Here is a 19069-nt window from a genome sequence, read left to right as displayed (position 1 = left end):
GGCCCCGAGTTACGGGGAGCGCTCTGTGGTGCGCGCGGCTTCTGAAATCAATTTTTAAACCTGGAAAAAAACGAAACCACAAGCCATAGCAACCTCGAACCACTTCAGTTGCGTCTTTTTCGACATGTACGACAACTTCCTCATTGACATCTCAGAGCTAAAACGGATAATTAAAAAGTTAATTACCACTAATTAATTGACAAGGGGCGATGAAGAAATATTTTTGGATAGACCACACAACTGCCAAGCATGTACAGTTGGTTCCATTTGTGTAGAGCACTCTGTTTTTTCTTTAGCCCCTGGCCCTTTTTCGGTGGGACACCCTGTATAATCCAATACAGAATAATATAATCCATATACACAATACAGGTAAAAAATGCCCTGTATATTGGCAAGTATTATCCTTGTGAGTACTATGAGATGACACGAACGTGGGCTGCTGTACCACGGGCCCGCGGTACACCGTCTGCGGAGAGCAGCGATGGAGTGCCCGTGGCAAGCAATTGCTTATAGCTGCTGTGCAAATCTGTGCCTTGGTTGCGCAGCGCTTCAGAAAGTCGATAATGAGTCTGGCTAAAGCTTGCCATGAAGTTCGCGCAACAAGTAAAACGATGTGCAACAGTACACTTAGTAAACCTTTTTCCTTTTCACCGCGTTCAATAAAACATACAGTTGGTGTGTTGTGCATGGGTGAAAAAGCGTCGCAGGTTCTTCAGGTTCATTTTACAGCGCTCTCTACACAAGTTAAACAAGTTATGATACTCGCCCTCGTAACTGCCGTAAGTGCAACACGACTTCCTTCTATACTACTTACCTGTGTGCCAACTCGTGCGCCATACCGCGCACAACTTTGAAAGACCAGGCCTTGTCTTCCACGACAGACGTTCGTGAATTTTCACATGCACCCGCTACAAAAGCCATACCTGCGAAGAAAATATGTGATAACTCACGCTTGAACGCGAGCGTAGCTGATTATTTTTAACTTAGGATGATGGGATTATGAACTCAAGGTGAAGATACACATAAGTCATTACTGTGTCGGTAGGTTTCCCTGTGAGAACCGCCTTTCGAAAAGATAAAGAGGCTTGTAGGGCTGAAAAATGCACCTTCCTCTTAAGGCTCTGATTCCACCCGCTGCAGCTTTCACCTGGTCTCGCTACACGGTTGTCTTATACAGGGTATTCAAAATTGATCTTTCACTAGCACTTTATAAATAGGCGAACAAAAAGAAAACTGGTGCTATATTTCTGTTCCTTGAGTAAGAAACAGGTGCTACATAATTAGCAGCACGTGTTCCTTACACAAGTAGCGTAAAGTTATCATCCGGTTTCCTGTCATCGCTGTGTTTGCGTAGCGCTTGTGAAAGCATAATTTTGAACACCCTGTATTACCGTATAGTTTATTTGCATACACAGCGACAATAAACCAGCGACTGCTATAGAAATGTTAGCCTTTCTGTGTACGAACTTAGAGCCATTACACAAAGCTCGGTTCAAAGTAACGACACTGAGCTCAACAGGATAACAGGGAAGTCATTTTGTTTCTGTTCAACACCAGCGTCATCCTCAGTTAAGGAGGAGGGGCAGCTACCATGAGAATGCTCGCATTGAAGGCTGGGGTTCAGAGAAGCGTGAGTGATTGTCGTGTGGCATTATCTATGTGTTGTCTACGAGACCGTCCCGAAGGAGGTCAAGGGGAGATAAAGGCTGTAAAGATGTCTGCCTCGGTGAGCTGCCCGCAGTAGCAGCCACACTTCTGAGCGTGCACAATTGATCGTGACCGTCTTTATGTGACCCAAGCGTGGCGCGGAAAACAAAATGGCCTCGCCTGCCTCTCCTGCTCGTGCGTGGAACTTAGTGTCGCTGCGAAGCTTATGTAGTGACTCTATAGTGACTGAAGCTGAGGTAACTGAGAGGATAGCGGCTAGTTGCTGAAGATTCATAGCGCAAGAAAACCTTGAGGTAGACGATCTGTTCGTGTGTGTGTGTTTGTTGTTTACGAGTCCTCAAGCTGAAGGTTTTCTTGCACTAGGGACTAAAGCGTTGCTGCTTCGCACAAGAACGGGCCTCTGTATTTTCACGTGCGCCTAGGTATTGTCTCTTATGTAGTGATATAAGGTAGCGCAATTCGTGCTGTGAGATACCTCACCATCATGGATCAGTTGCTGCTGTCTGTTGTAATAATCATAATGGTAATTAGGGGATTTACGTCGCGAGACAACTGGGATCATGAGCACAGTACAGTGTTCGGGTTTGTGGATCAGTTTTGCCCACCTGAGGGTCCTGTAATGTGCACCAGAATCTGAATACACGGCACACCATATTTAACGTTCCTCACGCAAAACGGCGTGTCTGACCAACTTGTACCCTTCCCTTATTTAAAAAAAAAATTCTTTCCTTGTTTCCATCATCCAGATGGACGAAGTCGAAGGTAAAAGCTATACAGCTTAAAGAAAGCCTCGACTCCCATACAGACAGCAGCAAATTGGTTCAGTCAAGTACGTGAAAAGGGGCAACCGAATGGAGGCTATACAAATATATACCTTGTATTGCATACACTGACAAAAAAGGGGGAAATGGAAAATGAAGACGTGTCTTGCGCTGTCCTAGTTACAACTTGGCAATATTGCTAAACAATATAATATCTCATGCATCTTTTATACAAAGATTTATACAAATCTTTTTTCAAATGGAATAGCCGTGTAATGGCGACATGATTACTAAAGTGAATAGTGCTTTACGGATATGTTTGTAATGTGGCAACACAATTTCTACAGAACGGTAACAAGCTAGATAAGTACTATCTCATATCATATTTGTTGCTGCTATTTTTCGTGGCTGTGTGCTTTCCTGCAACTGTACCTTAGTGTTACCTCAGAGGTAATCACAGGCCTTAGGCTTACCCCAGATGTCCCGTAATACCTTAGGACCCTAGAGCCATAGGGTAACCCCACGAAACATTTTCGATAGGGTTAGTATAATATATTTTTGTGTGATGAGTGCAAGCTTCGTAGATTTATTATGTCTAAAACCATACCGCTTAGAAGAAATAATCTGATATTTCTTCAATACTTACTCAACTGTCTGTAGATAACTTTCTCCAAGATTTTTGAGAAATATGGCAAGATCGATATTGGCCCGTTGTTTGAAAGTAGATTTTGGTCGCCCTTCTTAAAAACAGGAGCAACTCTGGCAATTTTCAGCTTCTCTGGGAATTTCCCCCGTTAAAGGCATTAGTTGCATATGTGCGAAAGCGGAGTTGAAATCTCGTGTGCTTCCACCAAGTTGCCACCGTTCTTGGTCGGGCTGCTGTCTGTCCGTCACTGGACGTGAAAAGAATGAATATCCGTGGCAAGTTTACCGTTTGTGATATTTCTCTCATGCCTTCAGGTGTGTCTTTGTGGATACCGTAGTCGCGTAGCCGGAGAACGGGTATCCGGGGTCGAAACACCTCCGAAATTGTACCTTTGGTAGTGCGTTTGAAAGAGCAAGAACATGGATGATATTCATTCCCCCTATGTAAAGTTTCCCTCACGAAATGTTTTTCTGGCTTCACTATTGGGACATCCCATCAGATCTCCCATGCCTTGCATACATTACCTATGTTGGGGAGTGGCCTAGAGAACTTTAATACTTCGATAGCGAAATCAATCCATTTTAATGTAGACTTACCATGAACGTTGCGAGATACCATGTTTCCTTCGGTAGTGCACATGTCTCGCCTGGAAGAAGAAATAAACATGTAAAGCTTTTTTTCATTTTTTTTTCACGCAGTCTAGTTAGTGAACGTAACACAGCTAAATATTGCGGATAAACATGTATATTGCTCCAGCGAGGACTGCGATGATCATGAAAGTCTACAACGTACCCTGTGAGTAAGGAGAGCAGATCCACTTTATAAAATATTTCTTTGTGGTTCGTCTTGTAAAAATTCCTGAATGCCCCAAGCGTGCCCTGCATATCGGCGTACTCGTCTCTCGGTGCATCTTCCACAGGGTAAAACTTCACGAAGCGCCGTTCATCCTCATCCTAGAAAAGAGTAAGAGTCTTGGCGCATTATGATCCTCGTTGTCGTTGCGCCATGAAACCCCTAATTATCATCATCACCTAGAAAAGAGTAACCCATGACCCTTCCAAGTTTCTTACATTGTCAGTTGCTTTACGGCGAGTTAATGGCACACCATTCTCACTCACTGAAAGCGACTAACTGGAAACAAAACCACAAAAATTTCTCAACCGTTTCCTTTTCTTTCTAAGTTCTCACAAAAACAACTTCCAACCCAGGCAGCACAAACCCTCGGGAAAAGAATGGGAACGCAATGGGGGCTTCGGCTCCTGAACGGGCGATAGTGCCCGACTGGTTCCCAAGAGTGTGGGAACTGAGGAGGTAGAACATAAGAGAAGATAAGGTAGTCCCCCGACGGTGCCCTGATCATTTCCCGCTCTGGTCTCCTTTTGGTCATGTAAACAATAATATAGGATCGCTCCCCGATGCCGCTCTGACCATTTCCCGGTCTGGACTGACCTTGTTCATGTGACCAAAATATAGGATCGCTCCCCGATGCTGATCTGATCACTTCACGATAATCAGTCACATGACCGGGGTGCAGCAACGGATTTCTCTTCCCAGACTGTCAGGCGCCGAGTGATCCAATCACGTAACCGACAGTTTCGAATCTGGCCAATGATGTTCCCCGATCATCCAGCCGTGTTTGCACTCTCGGAGTCCCCGTCGCTCTCGCTGCGAGAAGCGAATGTATCCGGCCGTGCTCCCGAAACTTTCGAGGAATTCCAACATTTTTAAGCGATTCATCGAGTGGTAAGTGCTATTTCTTTTTGTGGTATTCCTCGCATTGATAAACGTTACTCATAGATGTTTTTCAACATGAGTGACACCGTTCTAGAAGGCTTCTCTGGAAACTTAGCAGCGCAGCATCGCATAGTTTCGATTTCAGCGATTTATTGTGGTTGATGCGTTGCTTTTAGTATAATGAACTCCGTTTTGGTGAAAATATGGTTCAGTAAGGTGCGGAATCGTATGTATAGTGTATTTGACATCAAACGAAATATAATCATTTCTCAGGACGACTGCGTGCTGCAGCTGTGCTCTCCATCTCCTGCGTGCGTACAAAACTGGAATGCTGGAGGACTTCAGCTTAAGGTTCGTTTTTGTAGTCATTCTAAATAAAAAGAAAAGAAAAAAAAAGGAACCTCCGAAGCGAATAAATTATTCCGCTTTAATCCGCTTGCGTGATGTGATATGTGATATGTCAATTTGTTTGAAACTGTGAGTGAATGAAAGCTATCCTGATCTTTCATTCAGAATGTCAGAATGAATGCCTTGATGAAGGTATCACCGAAGTGCCCACCACCAGATCTCTGCCTCAGAGCCAGTGATGATGATCAAGATTTTTCTAGCGGATATTGTCATGTCATGCTGAAAACTGTAAGTTTAGCTATTTGGTCTGTATTCAATAACGTGTGCATCTTGTGGTGCACACTTGTGTGTGTGGTGTGGTGTACTTTTCTCAGTGTAACCCTGACCTCAAGCGATCTTTCACTTTCAGAACCCCCCCCCCACTTCGGTTACAACACTATGAACCTATCGCGTTGTGATGCTTGCTTGAAAGGAATACAATGTGGTATGATGTGTTGTTTTTCTTTTAAAAGGACTTCAGGTATCCATAATAAGAGGCCTTCGTAGCGAGAAAGACATAAGAAAAGGCATCTTCTTGATACATTAATCTAAAGACAAGGGTACGAGTGACACTACGTGTGCCATACTGCACTCTCAGAAAAAAAGGTGGAGCAATTAGACCTTTTAGGAGGTAATAGTTGTCGCATATGTTGTGCCTAAAATGTTGCAAAGTTCTACCTGCTACCTCACTCTCTGACACGAATAATAGGGTTACCGCTTCTGATTCGGTGAGCGAGGGGGGCGTACACCTTTTTGTTGTAATTTGGATGGATGATAATTTCTTTTACCACCTTTTTACACCCCTTATCAGACGCTATGTTGGCTTAGGAGGTAACTAAGGAAGTTACTACCTTCTCACACCTTTTTTCTTAGATTGTGGTTCCCAAATTGTGTGTATGTTGCCCTCGTATTAGCAAAGGTGCGCAAACATTTCTTCTATTTTCTTAAAGAAGGTATAGAACGATCACGACACATGTAGTACGGATTCTCAAGTTGTTCCTGTGTTCTATGTTGTTGGGCGTAACTCGGTACGAGTAACTCGATATTGTAACTAGGCTACTCGGCTTAGCTATTTTCAGTAACTTTTTGCATAGCTCTTTGCTTTTGAGCTCCAGTAACTGCTTGGGGAGCTTGTTCCTTTCTCTTTTTCTTTTGCTTCGGGGGTGGGGGGGTGGGGGGTTAAGTTCGTCAAAGTAACTTGAAGAAAGTTCAAAGTTCCTTTTGTTCGAATCTGGTCTACAAACATCGCAGGCTGAGTCCTCCCCCCATGACTTGAGATGAAAGAGGGCACGTGCACGGCGTGAGTAACTCCCGTTGTTGCACGGTGAATGTTACAAATTATGTTTTAGCCGAGCATTAGGAAGCTCAGGTATCGCGCATCTTAACGATAAGCAGTGTATTGATAATGATAGAGGGCATTGAGTAGCAGGATTAAAACTTGGCACGGTTCTAGGATATGAATGTAGGGGACAACTCGCAGAGCATATAAACTTGCTTTGTGCTCCTTTTTCATGTGCCTTATGACGAGATCAAAATCATCAAATCCCTCCCTAAAGAAGGCTGTAAATGTAGGCTTGTTTTGTCGTAGCAGATATTGATATCATTTTTGTATATCAAAACTATTTTGAAACGTCTTGAATCGCCCATTCTGACAGCAAGGTCTGAATTAACCATATAGACAGGTCAGGGGCTGAAAAGTATATATATTAAGTAGAAATAACTTGAAGGGAACCTGTCACATTTCTAAAGTAGCTTAGGAACATCACGTCAATTTTCATTACGTTTTATTACGTGTAACTGCGTTTGAAATTTAGTTACGGGCCGGTTTCACGTCAGTTCAGGCAGGGAGGTCCCTTCGACCTCCTGGGTCTTGAGTATTTTTTATATTTATAAGCTCATCGTATATTATGATCCACATTTTTGCCGAATAGCTTTCGTGCAAAAAAAAATCGAGAAAATCCGGCCCTGAATTCGGATGTTCCAGTTTTGCCGTATTTGCACGCGTATACCTCCCGAGTGTTAAGAGATATTGTTGTGAAATTTTTTGATGCTGCTTTATTATGCCTACAGGCCAGCTGTCAGAGAGCCAGCGCATTTTAGCGCGCAGGTGCAACGCTGTGTGCTATAAAAAATGGCGAACCTGCCCTCTCGCGCACTTTTGTCCTAATTTCGACGCCTGATATATCTGGCTATCGATGTCCCTGTTCGAAATACTTGGTATCAGCTCACTCAGCTTTTAATGCTCTTTCATCTGATATATCTATCCTGGATATACTTCATAGCGGCATTTGCTGAAATAGGCAAATGTTTAGGCATATTTCGAAATAAACATGAATTTTGCGCGTGTATTTCTCAAAAAGGTCCCACTTGATTTCGTATATATTTTGCCAGGATATGGCCCGATGTTAGGGACTTCATCTAACGCAAAATCTTCTTCTCCAAAGGCGTATACTGCTGATTAGCGCGTTAAAACGCGGCCCCACTGCGTACGAACGTGTCGGAGATATCTACAGCCAGAGCAAGAAGTGTCGACGTTTGAACAAAACTGCATGTTCGCCGCTTTTTACACGATACAGTGTTGCACCTGTGCGCCTAAATTTGCACTCGGGGTGCTGACGGGTAGGTATACTAAAGTACAAAAAAGTTGCACTACGATATCTTTTAAAACTCAGGATGTATACACATGCAAACACGGCAAGATTGCAACAATCGAATTCAGGGCTGGATTTCTCGATTTTTTGCACGGAAAGTATTCGAATGATTATTTTTACCAATGTTGATCATCATCTGCGATGAGCGTCTATATATATATATAAAAGACAGGGAGGTCCATGGGACCTCCCTGTCTGAGCTAACGTGGAACCGGCCAACAATTATGTTCTGGCTAACCTTTTCAGTGACTTCCATCTTTCAACAGTTTAACTTAACCGGCAACGAGTTCCAACTTCTATCTCTGTTCCGTATAACCTGTGTTAAGTGAATATTTGTGAAGTAAATAGTACATATGCGGGACTGGTGGTTAGATACTTTCAATGTAACACTCTTTTTTTTTCTTTGCTGGTGAAGTGAAGAACCCATGTATCTTGTGACTATGATGCAATAAAGAGTTTTCTACAATGACATATTGATTTTGTTCTTAAAAATCGCGCAAATTGACTCTTGCTTGGGGGGTAGGAGGTACCCGTAAGTGTGCATTGGCTGCACCTCGGGAAATCGTTGGGGTACGATACAGGGTGCCGCTAACGGACCATTAACATCCCCGTGTTGCAAACCGTATGCCGGACCATGGTCGGGAGCCGACCCGGTCGGGTCGGCCGCCGCGGCGCACCGACGTTGGGTCGTCGCGCCGTGCTGCCTGGGAACTTACTAGTCGTGCTGTTTTTCATGTTACGCGTATAGAAGGGTTGTGATAGGTCCATTGGGTGATTCCATTTCAACTCAGGCAAAGCGGTCCGGGCACCCTCAGTGACATTTATGAAAAAAATATATGTTGTAGCCTGACTTAGAGTGATAATGTAACAGCAATGGGTAGGAATCCAGCGAACCGGTAGAGATGTAGGAAGGGAGTTGCCTCAGGACAGAAGCCGCCGATATTTCGAACAGAGACTGTTCTTCTTCTGAAGAAGAACAGAAGAAGAACAGTCTCTGTTCGAAATATCGGCGGCTTCTGTCCTGAGGCAACTCCCTTCCTAATGTAACAGCAAGTATGTTTTCTCTAGTAGCCGTAATTACCGAGAAAAAAAAAATCCGGAAGAATATGGCCGGTCCGGCGTGCTTTCAAGCGTAGCGTATTCAGCGTTCAATACCTTTCCAACGAACGCATTCACACCTTTGAATTTTTTTCCCCGCACTGTCAATTATGTTGACTTGCAACTTGTTGGTTTAATTGCTGCAAGAAATGCGCTGTTTCGCAGCTAAAAATATGCGAATTTGGCGGCAACGACGAAAATCGCTCATATTCTTGCGCCCATTGCAGCACTTCTGTGCTCGCTGGTGGAACGAGAAAAGTATTGCCGTATTGGGGAGACTGAGCTCTACATATTGGCGTCAGATTTAAGGGCCTAGGTCAGACTTCTGTCAGGCATGGAGGAGCGTACCACACGTAACATTTGAAAAAATGCGTTTTTTGTGCGCCCATATCTCAAAAAACCCGCTCCGAATATTCTTCAAACTGTGTAGGCCCACGGTCCCGCATATGATATATGAGTCCACCGAAAATAGAAGTTTTTTTTTTTTCTTGTACAATAGAAGTTATAGCGCGGCAAAGCTTCAGCGTCAGACTCTGCTGCGTGTGATGGCCATGGAAGCGCTGTGAGAATTCGACGGGTCATTATGCGCAATTTTCTCGTGACAGCAGTATATTGTACCTGTAGCTTATTTTAGGATAGGCTCCTCAGGTAACATGCAAGCATAGACACATATATCTGTGTTCGTCGGCGAGTACTTTGTGCTGTCAGAAACCGCTGCTAATGAACAGCGCGGAGAGTAACAAGATTAGCGCCACCTTTCGATTGTTTTGACTGGGCAGTCCAGCAGAACCGAAGGGGTAATAGCCCTAGTCGCTCATGCACCAGAAAAACCTCAACCAGTCACTCACTCACTCACTCAGAACCCAAGACAGATACTTTAACTACGCGCTCATCCCGCTGGAAACTGCGTTTGACGGACTGGAACTCGTTTGAAAAGAAAGCAGTACTGTCTGGGTGTTCCTTTCGTGGATTGAGTATTGAAGAAGCCAACAAAACTCTTACTGCCACAATTATAGAGGCTGCCAGCAGGGCTATACCGCAAACGTCTACACGTGTTCTTAAGCGCCCCAAGCTGTGGTGGACAGGCGATTGTGAAAGGACAAGGAAGGAACAAAACCGCTTTTGGGGAATTTTCCGCAGATACCCAACTTCACAAAACCTCATTGCTTTTAAGAGAGTCCGTGCCAAGGCTAGTTGGACACGGAAAAAAGCTAAACAGGAATCTTGGCACTGCAGCCGCATCCGGCTTTAGATACCAAGCTCAAGGTACTTCCGAGTCATTGGGAGATTGAGTGGTTCCTCTACACGTGACCAGTACTCATCCTGTTTGCTAAATCTGTATTTCACCACTGTTTCGACTGGTGGTGTTGGCGGCCTTTTAAAACACCTCCATCCATGCATAACCTCCGGTCGGCATCAACTGATATACTAAGTTGTGCCGCGACAATGGCCGTTGCCTTGACTGCTAAAATTGAGAAAACGAAGCTTTTGGTCCTGGAAAATACGAAGCTCGAAGCGTTCAGCGCAAGAAAGAAAAGCGAGCGGGCCAGTCTTCGCCCAGCAACAGGAATCCAGTCTTGTCACTTGTGGACGAAAAAAATGAACGCAAGTGGACAAATGGTTATCCAGATGTCGAGGACTGCCTGAGTTTCAATACCTGATCGACCGAAATAGGTGAAGCTTACTTTACTATAAGGCTTTCAGACGCTGCAGTACCTATCATCACTAATGTATAGAAGGCAGAAAGTAAATAATGTATCAATGTAAATAATGTAATAATGTAATCAATCTAATGCTGTAAATAAACAATGAGTCAACTTTGCTGGCCTGGTCTAGAGCGCTGGATGTCACGATCGAATTTTCATGCACGGGCGGCGCAAACATGGACACATATGCTCAATCTACATTTCTTTATTGTACCCTTGTGTAACAGTCGTGCTTATTTCGACGTCCTGAAGAGAAACATTCGACTCTTTGTAAGCTCAAGTATGCACAGAGGACAGCACGAGCGGCTCTGACGAGAAAAGTGCGAATACTGACGCATGGAATTCTCAGAGCGCTTGCATGGCCATCACACGCAGCAGAGTCTGACGCTGAAAATTTGGCACGCCATAACTTTCATGGTGCAACGAAAAAACCTTCTGTTTTCTGTGGGCTCGCATATCATATGCAGGATCGTGGGCCTACAAACTTTGAAGAATATTCGAGGTGGGTTTTTTGAGATATGGGCGCTCAAAAACCGCATTTTTTTCAAACGTTACGTGTGGTAGGCGCCTCCATGCCTGACAGAAGTCATACCTAGGCCCTTAAATTTGATACTGAATTCTAGAGCTCAGTCCCCGCTATATGGCAATACGTTTCTCGTTTCACCAGCATGCACAGAAGTGCCGCAATAGGCGCAAGAATATGAGCGATTTTCGCCGTCGCCGCCAACTTCGCATATTTTAGCTGCAAAGCAGCACACTTCTCGCAGGAATTAAACCAACAAGTTACAAGTCAACATAGTTGACAGTTGGGGGAAAAAATTCAAATGTGTGAACGCGTTCGTTGGAAAGTATGGAACGCCGAAAACGCTACGCTTGAAAGTGCGCCGGACCGGCGATATTCTTCCGGATTTTTTTCCTAGCCAACTACGGCAACTAGAGAAGAAAAAAAAACTTGTTACATTATCACTCTAAGTCAGGCTACAAGATATTTTTTTTCCGTAAAAACCACTGCGGGTGCCCGGACCGCCTTGCCTGAGTTGAGATGGAATCACCCCATTACACCATCCACGCATGTCATTCGGCAGAAAAATATTTCGCTACGTGTCGTACTTAAGGAGCCGCGGAACGTAGTAGCGGCAGAGATAAGTGAAACCCAGACGGACGAATCCAACTCAATCTCAGAGCTCCCAGTTCCATTCTTCGATTAAAAGGGCAACGCATTGCAAGAATTTCTCTCCAGGGAATGAATCATTACGTTACCTTGAGAGCAACGCGAAACGAGCGGGGTTTATCGGTTCCGTCGTTCTTTATTTCTTTCCCTCTCTCTCTCCTTCTCAAGAAGCGTGACAATGGGAAGATGCCTCGGATCGGTCTCCTGAAACAATCTACCACGATGATTGGACAAATCGCTCGAGGAAACCAATGAGAGCCCGCTCTGCGCTGTGGGCCTTCTCGAAAAGGAGCGGAGTGTCGTTGACAATGAGCGGTCTGCCTGCCATATAGCGGCAGCAAGCTGCTCATAAAGAAAAAAATCGAAATAAAATATAAAAAGCGGACGAAGTGATTAAAATGAAATTTTAAAAATGAATTATAATTGAAGGGTAAGAGGGGAAACTTAAATTTCGGTTACTTTCGCGCAAAATCACGAACCGTGTTGTTGGCGTTAAGGTAATGGTATCTTTCAATCCCGCGATGAGACATTCTGCACTTCAGTGCCCCTTTAATGAATAACGGTTGATAAAGACCGATTTTTTGGATCAGATATGATAAAGATCAGATTGCAGCAGATGGATTTGCAGTTGATCCCAGTGCTGGTGACCTAGCTTTCATCAACTGCCGTTAATGAATCGCGATTCGGGGCCCTTGAACACAACTTCGGCCTTGAGCCGTGACGTCAGATGTACCAGCGTACCAGCAAGTCATATTCGTTATCGAAAGCACGTCACCTCATCTGTGCGCGAGAACTTCTGCCATGACGTCACCGCCGAATGAGTTCCAATATTCGCAGCGCCGTGTGTGCACCGATCTGCTACCTCATTTTTGCGCAAAAACGTGGAACGTATGCTCACATGAATGTATACACTCATTCTACATCTATCCGGCACACGCATTCGACCATGTGTCACGACCCCCATTAATGATGAGCGACCAATGAGTAATTGGGTTCAGAGAAACGGCGCCCACGCTATGTCGGCAATATCTGCTGATGGACTTTATATCAGTCCTGCAGGTATCACGTCTCCAACACGTATGCTAAGCCAGAGCTATGGTCAGAGAAAAGGTGGAGTAAAGCACGTACGTCCTTGTTGAATGTGAAGCCGACGAGGACAATTTCGATATTCAGGGTTTTCACAGTCTTATATCTGATATTGATCTGCAAACACACACATATATATATAGATATACAATAAGAGGATTAGAAGGTTAAGAGAGCGGTTGACCACGAGAATGAAATAAGTAGGAAAAATCAGAAGAAGACAAAGAGCTTACATGAAAACAAAAAGGGGGACTATTAGCACTTGGGGACGGGGGCTGACGTTTCGGCAGGCAGCGCTGCCTTCGACGTGACTGGGGTATGGTTTCAAGAACAAGCTTTATATATGGGAGAGGGTTATGTGCAAGGGAAGGTGAGCAGCGCATGAGCTTTAGTCATGGCAAACATAGGTTGGTGACCAAGTGAAAGGGGAATGACCAGCGGTGACTGCCGAAACGTCGACCCCCGTCCCTAAGTGTTAATAAACTCCCGTTTGTGTTTTCTTGTAAGCTATTTGTCTTCTTCTTATTTCCCCTACTATAAGAGGATATATAATATATATGGATATACACTATAACAGTTTTATTGAGTCAAGGACAGGGGCGTAGCCTGAGGGGGGTTTAGGGAGTTTGTGTTGTGCAGGAGCCGCAAGGCGGTAGAAGCAAACAGGGACGCAGACTCGGAGTCGAGGGGATCAGGCTCGTTTAATGAGACAGGCCAAGAACGAAAGTGAGCCGAGAAATAGAAAAACGAGATGGCATGTCTCGAGATCCGCGAGCACAAAACTAAAACGGCAAGTGCTGCCCCCTGGCAACGACACATTGCAACAAAATATGACCAACACTCCCCCTCAATGAGTCGTCGCTACCTTCAGCCCACACGCAAGAGTTCATGTAGGCCAAGACATTCACAATGATGATGAGTTTTCTTGCCAGTTAGAGCCTTTGTCATGATGTCCGCGCAATTCTCAGATGAGCTGACATACTCTAGGCGTATCTTCCCTTCATCAATCTTTTCTCGCAGGAAAAAGTGCCGGAGCTCAATATGTTTGTTCCGCTCTGATGGTATTTGGTTTGTCGCAACGGAAATAGCTCCCTGGTTGTCGACGAGCAATGGCTGCGGCTCTTCGACGCACTCGCGGGCGCCCAGTTCTTCCGTGAAGTGCTGGAGCCACAGGAGTTCTTTGGCTGCATGACACATGGCGATATATTCAGCTTCGACCGTCGATAAAGCAGTTGATCTCTGCTTTTTGCTGCTCCACGTTATTGCTGCTCCAGCGAGCGTGAACACATATCCGCTGAAGGATCGCCGGTCAACTCTGTCAGCAGCCCAGTCAGCATCGCAAAAAGATTTCACGCGACTGCCGGTTTTCGTGAAGGTTAAGGCATATCCCTTGGTTTGCTTAACATAGCGCATAACGTGCTTCAAGCCATTCCAGTGTTCCTCTGTGGGATTTTCGTTGAACTGGCTCATGTACGCGGCGGCGAATGCGAGGTCAGGTCTTGTACCTCCAGCCAGGTAGAGCAATCCTCCTACTGCTTGGCGGTACTTATGAGTAACTGTGTTGCTATCTCGCCCTTCCTTCATGGGCTTCTGGAATCGCATTCCAGCATCCAAGGGCGACGAAGCACCTTTAGCATCTTTCAATCCACAGTTGTCCACCATCTCTTCAGCGTATGCCTTCTGATCTAGGGTTAGCATTCCGTCTGTGCGTCGCTGTATCCTCATGGATAGAATGTAGTTCGCCTCACCGAGGTCCTTTACTTGGAACTCGGTTGCCAGGCTTCGTTTGAAGTCAATTACCGTTTGCTCATCCTTCGCCAAGATTAGTATATCGTCCACGTACACTCCGATGATGACGTCTCTTGTAATGTTCACGTAGACACAAGGGTCCGCTTTTGATCTGATCATTCCGATGTCCTTTAAGTAATTGTCCAGTCGTCTGTTCCATTCTCTGCCAGACTGACGTAAACCGTATAGGCTCTTCTTTAGGAGGCATACGTCTTCCTTGCGCCCTTCGTAGAACAGGGCTGGTTGCTCCATGTAGATCGTTTCTTCCAAGTTCCCGTTCAGGTAGGCCGCAGTTATGTCGACTTGGTGTACGACCCATTCCCTTTCGACTGCTAGGGCCAGCAGAAAACGGATAGACTTCAACTTTACAACCGGAGAAAAAGTTTCTTTGAAGTCTACTCCTTCTACTTGGGAATAGCCGCAGGCAACAAGTCGCGCCTTATGCCTCTCCAAGTCGCCATTCTTGTCATATTTCTTACGAAATATCCATTTACATTTTACGACTCGTCTGTCGCTTGGTCTTGGTACAACCTCCCAGGTCCCATTGCGTTTTAGATTGCCCAGCTCTTCCTCAATTGCCGTCCGCCACTCCGAACTATCCGGCATAGACAGTGCTTCCTCAACGGTAGTTGGATCGGGGATGGAGTCGCTTCGCTTTACAACGCAACAATAGTTTGGGCGTGGCTTCGACGCTAGTCTCTCGGAGCGCCTCGGCATCTGAAGATCATTGGGTTGTTCTCGCTCTTCGGGTACTCCTGGTACTCCTGAGGTTGACGGCTCGTCTTGTTGCAGCACGGGAGTTATTGCCTCATTCGTCTCCCCCTCGTCTTGTGCTTCAAATGTCACCTCTGGAATCTCTTGCAATTCGTCATGCAGATTGCTGAGGATCTCCGTGCCATCGATCATGGTGGGCGCCTTTTCATTGTCGTCTGGTGCCGGAAATTCTTCTCCACATGGTCTACCACCGTACGGGAAACAGTTCTCGTCGAAGACAACATCACGGCTCACAAAGAATTTGTCGCGTTTCCGGTCCCAAAGCTTGTACCCCTTGACGCCCTCCGGGTAGCCGAGGAAAATGCACTCAATTGCCCTTGGGTCCAGCTTTGCTCTCTGCTGTCGCCGACTCTGTGCGCTCCAGGCCTTACATCCGAATACCCTCAGGTGATCGATGTTGACCTCCTTTCCCAGCCACAACACTTCTGGCACAAGACCCCCTACAGCCTTTGATGGACACTTGTTGCGTAGGTATGTTGCCGTGACAACAGCGTCCGCCCATAGTGTTTTGGTGAGGCCTGATTCGATCAGCAGGCATCGAGTCATGTCCAAGATCGTCTGATTAAACCTTTCGGCCACTCCGTTCTGCTGTGGTGTTCCAGGCACGGTGAGCTGTCGTCGAATGCCGTGTTTCACCAGGTATTGGCAGAATTGCTTCCCCGTATACTCTCCACCGTTGTCACTGCGAAGGACTTTGATGGTGGTTCCGTGGAGATTTTCTACCATTCGTCGGTACTCGTCGAACTTCTCCAACACCTCATTTTTGCTCTTCATCGGATATACGACTGCGTACCTCGAAAAATCGTCGATAAACGTCACGAAGTAGTTAGACCCTCCTTTGGACGTTGGAGTGATGTTCCCCACGACGTCCGAATGAATGAGCTCCAAAGGTACTCCAGTACGAGACGAAGAACCGCTACTGGATATGAAGCTCTTTCTTCGCTGCTTTCCCTGCACGCACGTGGAGCATATTTCGTCTCTATGCAGAACTTCTCCGCAAAGTTCTTGCACGGCTTCTTGGTGAAGGTGTCCTAGTCGACGGTGCCATAGTGCGTAGTCCGCCGTTTTGGCTAGCTTCAGCACAGGCCTCTCTTCCTCTACTCTGTATAACCTTCCCTTCCGCGATGCGGATGCAATGAGTTCATTGTTCTGGTCTCTCACCTCACAGCTTCCCTGATTGAATATGACCTTATATCCACGTTCTTCCATCCTTCCGACGGATAGGAGGTTACCGTCCAGATCCGGTACATACAGCACATCTTTCAGTGTGACCACTGTTCCACCACATTCCTTTGGGAGCTTGAAGGTCGCCTCGCCCTTGCCTAGAATTTCCATCGCCTCTTTGTTGGCGGCTTCTACTACTGATGAGTATTCCTGGAATCCTGTGAGCTTCGTCCTGTCCGATGTCATGTGGTCTGTGGCTCCGCTGTCTAAGTACCAGATATAACTTTCCTTCATGCCTGATTTCTTCGCGGATAGCGCCCTGTGGGATGCCTTCTTCGCCCGTGATGCGTTGAAATTTTCTTGAGACTGGTTTCTACGGTCATCACGGTCACCTTCTTCACAGTCCCTGGCGATATGCCCAAATCTTCCACACGCGAAGCATCTCACATGACGTTTTGCCTCATCGCGGCGTCCTCCGGGCGTATGCTCAGAAGGTCTCTCAGTCTTGGAGTCGTACTTAGTCTTTCCGTACCTGGGTCTGAACTTGCTTTTCGACACAAGAGCTTTCGCATCTTCGTCCGTCTCTGAAACGTGCTCTTCGTCGCGCCTCTGTTTTCTCTTTTCCTCGACGAGTAGCCTTGCCTTGACCTCTTTAGTTGTGAGCGTGGCTTCGTCTTGCTCGAGTTTGAGAATGAGTGGTTCGTAAGCTTCTGGCAAACCCATTAGCATCACTAAGGCAACTTCTTTGTCCGTAAATGCGTAGCCTCCACTGGAGAGTTTTCTGTGCAAACCCATTAGCCTGCTCAAATACTCCTTCATCGGTTCTTCGCGCTTCTTCCTCACGTTGACGAAGTCCCGTAGAAGTTGCAGGATATGTAGTAGACCATACTTCGTATGGATCTCCCGCAGAATATCCCATGCGGCTTTGGCGGAGGTACAGGCCCCGATATCGTCCAAGTAACTGTCCTCAACCACGAGAAAGAGGAATGTGAGGGCCTTGTTGTTGGTCCTCCTTTCGTCAGTAGTCATCTCAGCGTCTATGTAGCCGGGGTCCACGGCCTCCCAACAGCTCTTCTGCACCAGCGCAGCTTTTGCTCTAATCGCCCAAGCGTGGTAGTTTTCCGAAGTCAGTTTCGGTATCCTGAGAGCGCTATCGTCTGAGAGCGCCATGTCTCTCCGCCGCTCTTCTGGTCCCAACGTCTCACTTGCTTCTCCGCAAAGATGCGCTTGGTCAGTGACAGTCGTCGTCGAGTCACAGTCCTAGGTGTCCTGGGCCCATAACCTGTTGTGCAGGAGCCGCAAGGCGGTAGAAGCAAACAGGGACGCAGACTCGGAGTCGAGGGGATCAGGCTCGTTTAATGAGACAGGCCAAGAACGAAAGTGAGCCGAGAAATAGAAAAACGAGATGGCATGTCTCGAGATCCGCGAGCACAAAACTAAAACGGCAAGTGCTGCCCCCTGGCAACGACACATTGCAACAAAATATGACCAACAGTTTGCCCCCCGCCTCGCGAAACAAGTACCTTTGGTAGTGCTTTTGCAAAAGGGGAACGAAAGCGAAATCCTCCTCCCCTATATAAAGTTCCCATACAACCGCTCTTGAAATATTTTTCTGTCTACGCTCCTGGTCAACGTTATCAAGTTAGTCAACACCGGAGGAAGGAAGGAGAGGTGTTCACACTTACAGAGTTGATAGCTGCTCCCAAGTACAAAATTATATCTGTCTCATTATTTTCAAACTCTTTACAGAGGAAGCTGTCCACAACGATATGCGTTTCTGCGAGGACATAGTTTTTGTCTTCGCGGCCCTCTGCAAGAAAGAATGTGCCGTCAACTATTGATGCTGTTTACAATATCAGCTAATGTCAAAAAGATGCAACATCACGACTGCATGGCCAAGCATACGGTACGCTTTCCACAAGCGCAATTTACTGACTTTATATCGTCTACGTTTATCAAATTCCAGTCTTGCTTTGCACGCATATTCACCGATCGCATGCAAAAGAACCATCCGCGTCTCGGTAATCTTTCCCTGTGATTCAAAATGGAATATTCAATTTCTCGCGAATTAAATTTCATAAAGGCGCTCAGAAGTTATGGCAAAATCTCCCCCGGGAGATCAATAGCATTGACCCCTTCGTGTTCAGAGAAGTAGATTTTTTTCACGTGATTTTTTATCATGTTACGTAGAAATGTCAATCATATTAGTGATCTAAATAGTGCATAAATACCACAGTAATTATCGTGCAGAGTTACGCTTCATCAATAAAGTCTTTCTTTTCTTTTTTTGTAGTACTTTCTCAGCCATCGGCGACAACGACACACCTGGCTCACCTGTACATCATGAATGTGCGGACTGCGATTAGTTTGAACTGCGTGTCGAAACACTTAAAGGTCCAGTGAAACATGTCACAAAACATGGGCATGCATGTATA

General features: G+C 45.9%; 1 long non-coding RNA gene across 1 annotated transcript; it reads left to right on the top strand.

The window, feature by feature from the left end:
• Positions 1-1870: 1870 nt before the first annotated feature.
• On the top strand, positions 1871-19007 carry LOC135365914 (uncharacterized). Its single transcript, XR_010414007.1, has 3 exons — positions 1871-1961; positions 18384-18540; positions 18928-19007. It is a non-coding gene; the product is annotated as an uncharacterized LOC135365914 (long non-coding RNA).
• Positions 19008-19069: the final 62 nt, after the last annotated feature.

The sequence above is a fragment of the Ornithodoros turicata genome, chromosome 8 (genome assembly GCF_037126465.1).
Source record: "Ornithodoros turicata isolate Travis chromosome 8, ASM3712646v1, whole genome shotgun sequence".
NCBI lineage: Eukaryota > Metazoa > Arthropoda > Arachnida > Ixodida > Argasidae > Ornithodoros > Ornithodoros turicata.
The sequence above is the reverse complement of the archived record's forward strand: the minus strand, read 5'-3'. Positions and strand labels throughout refer to the sequence as shown.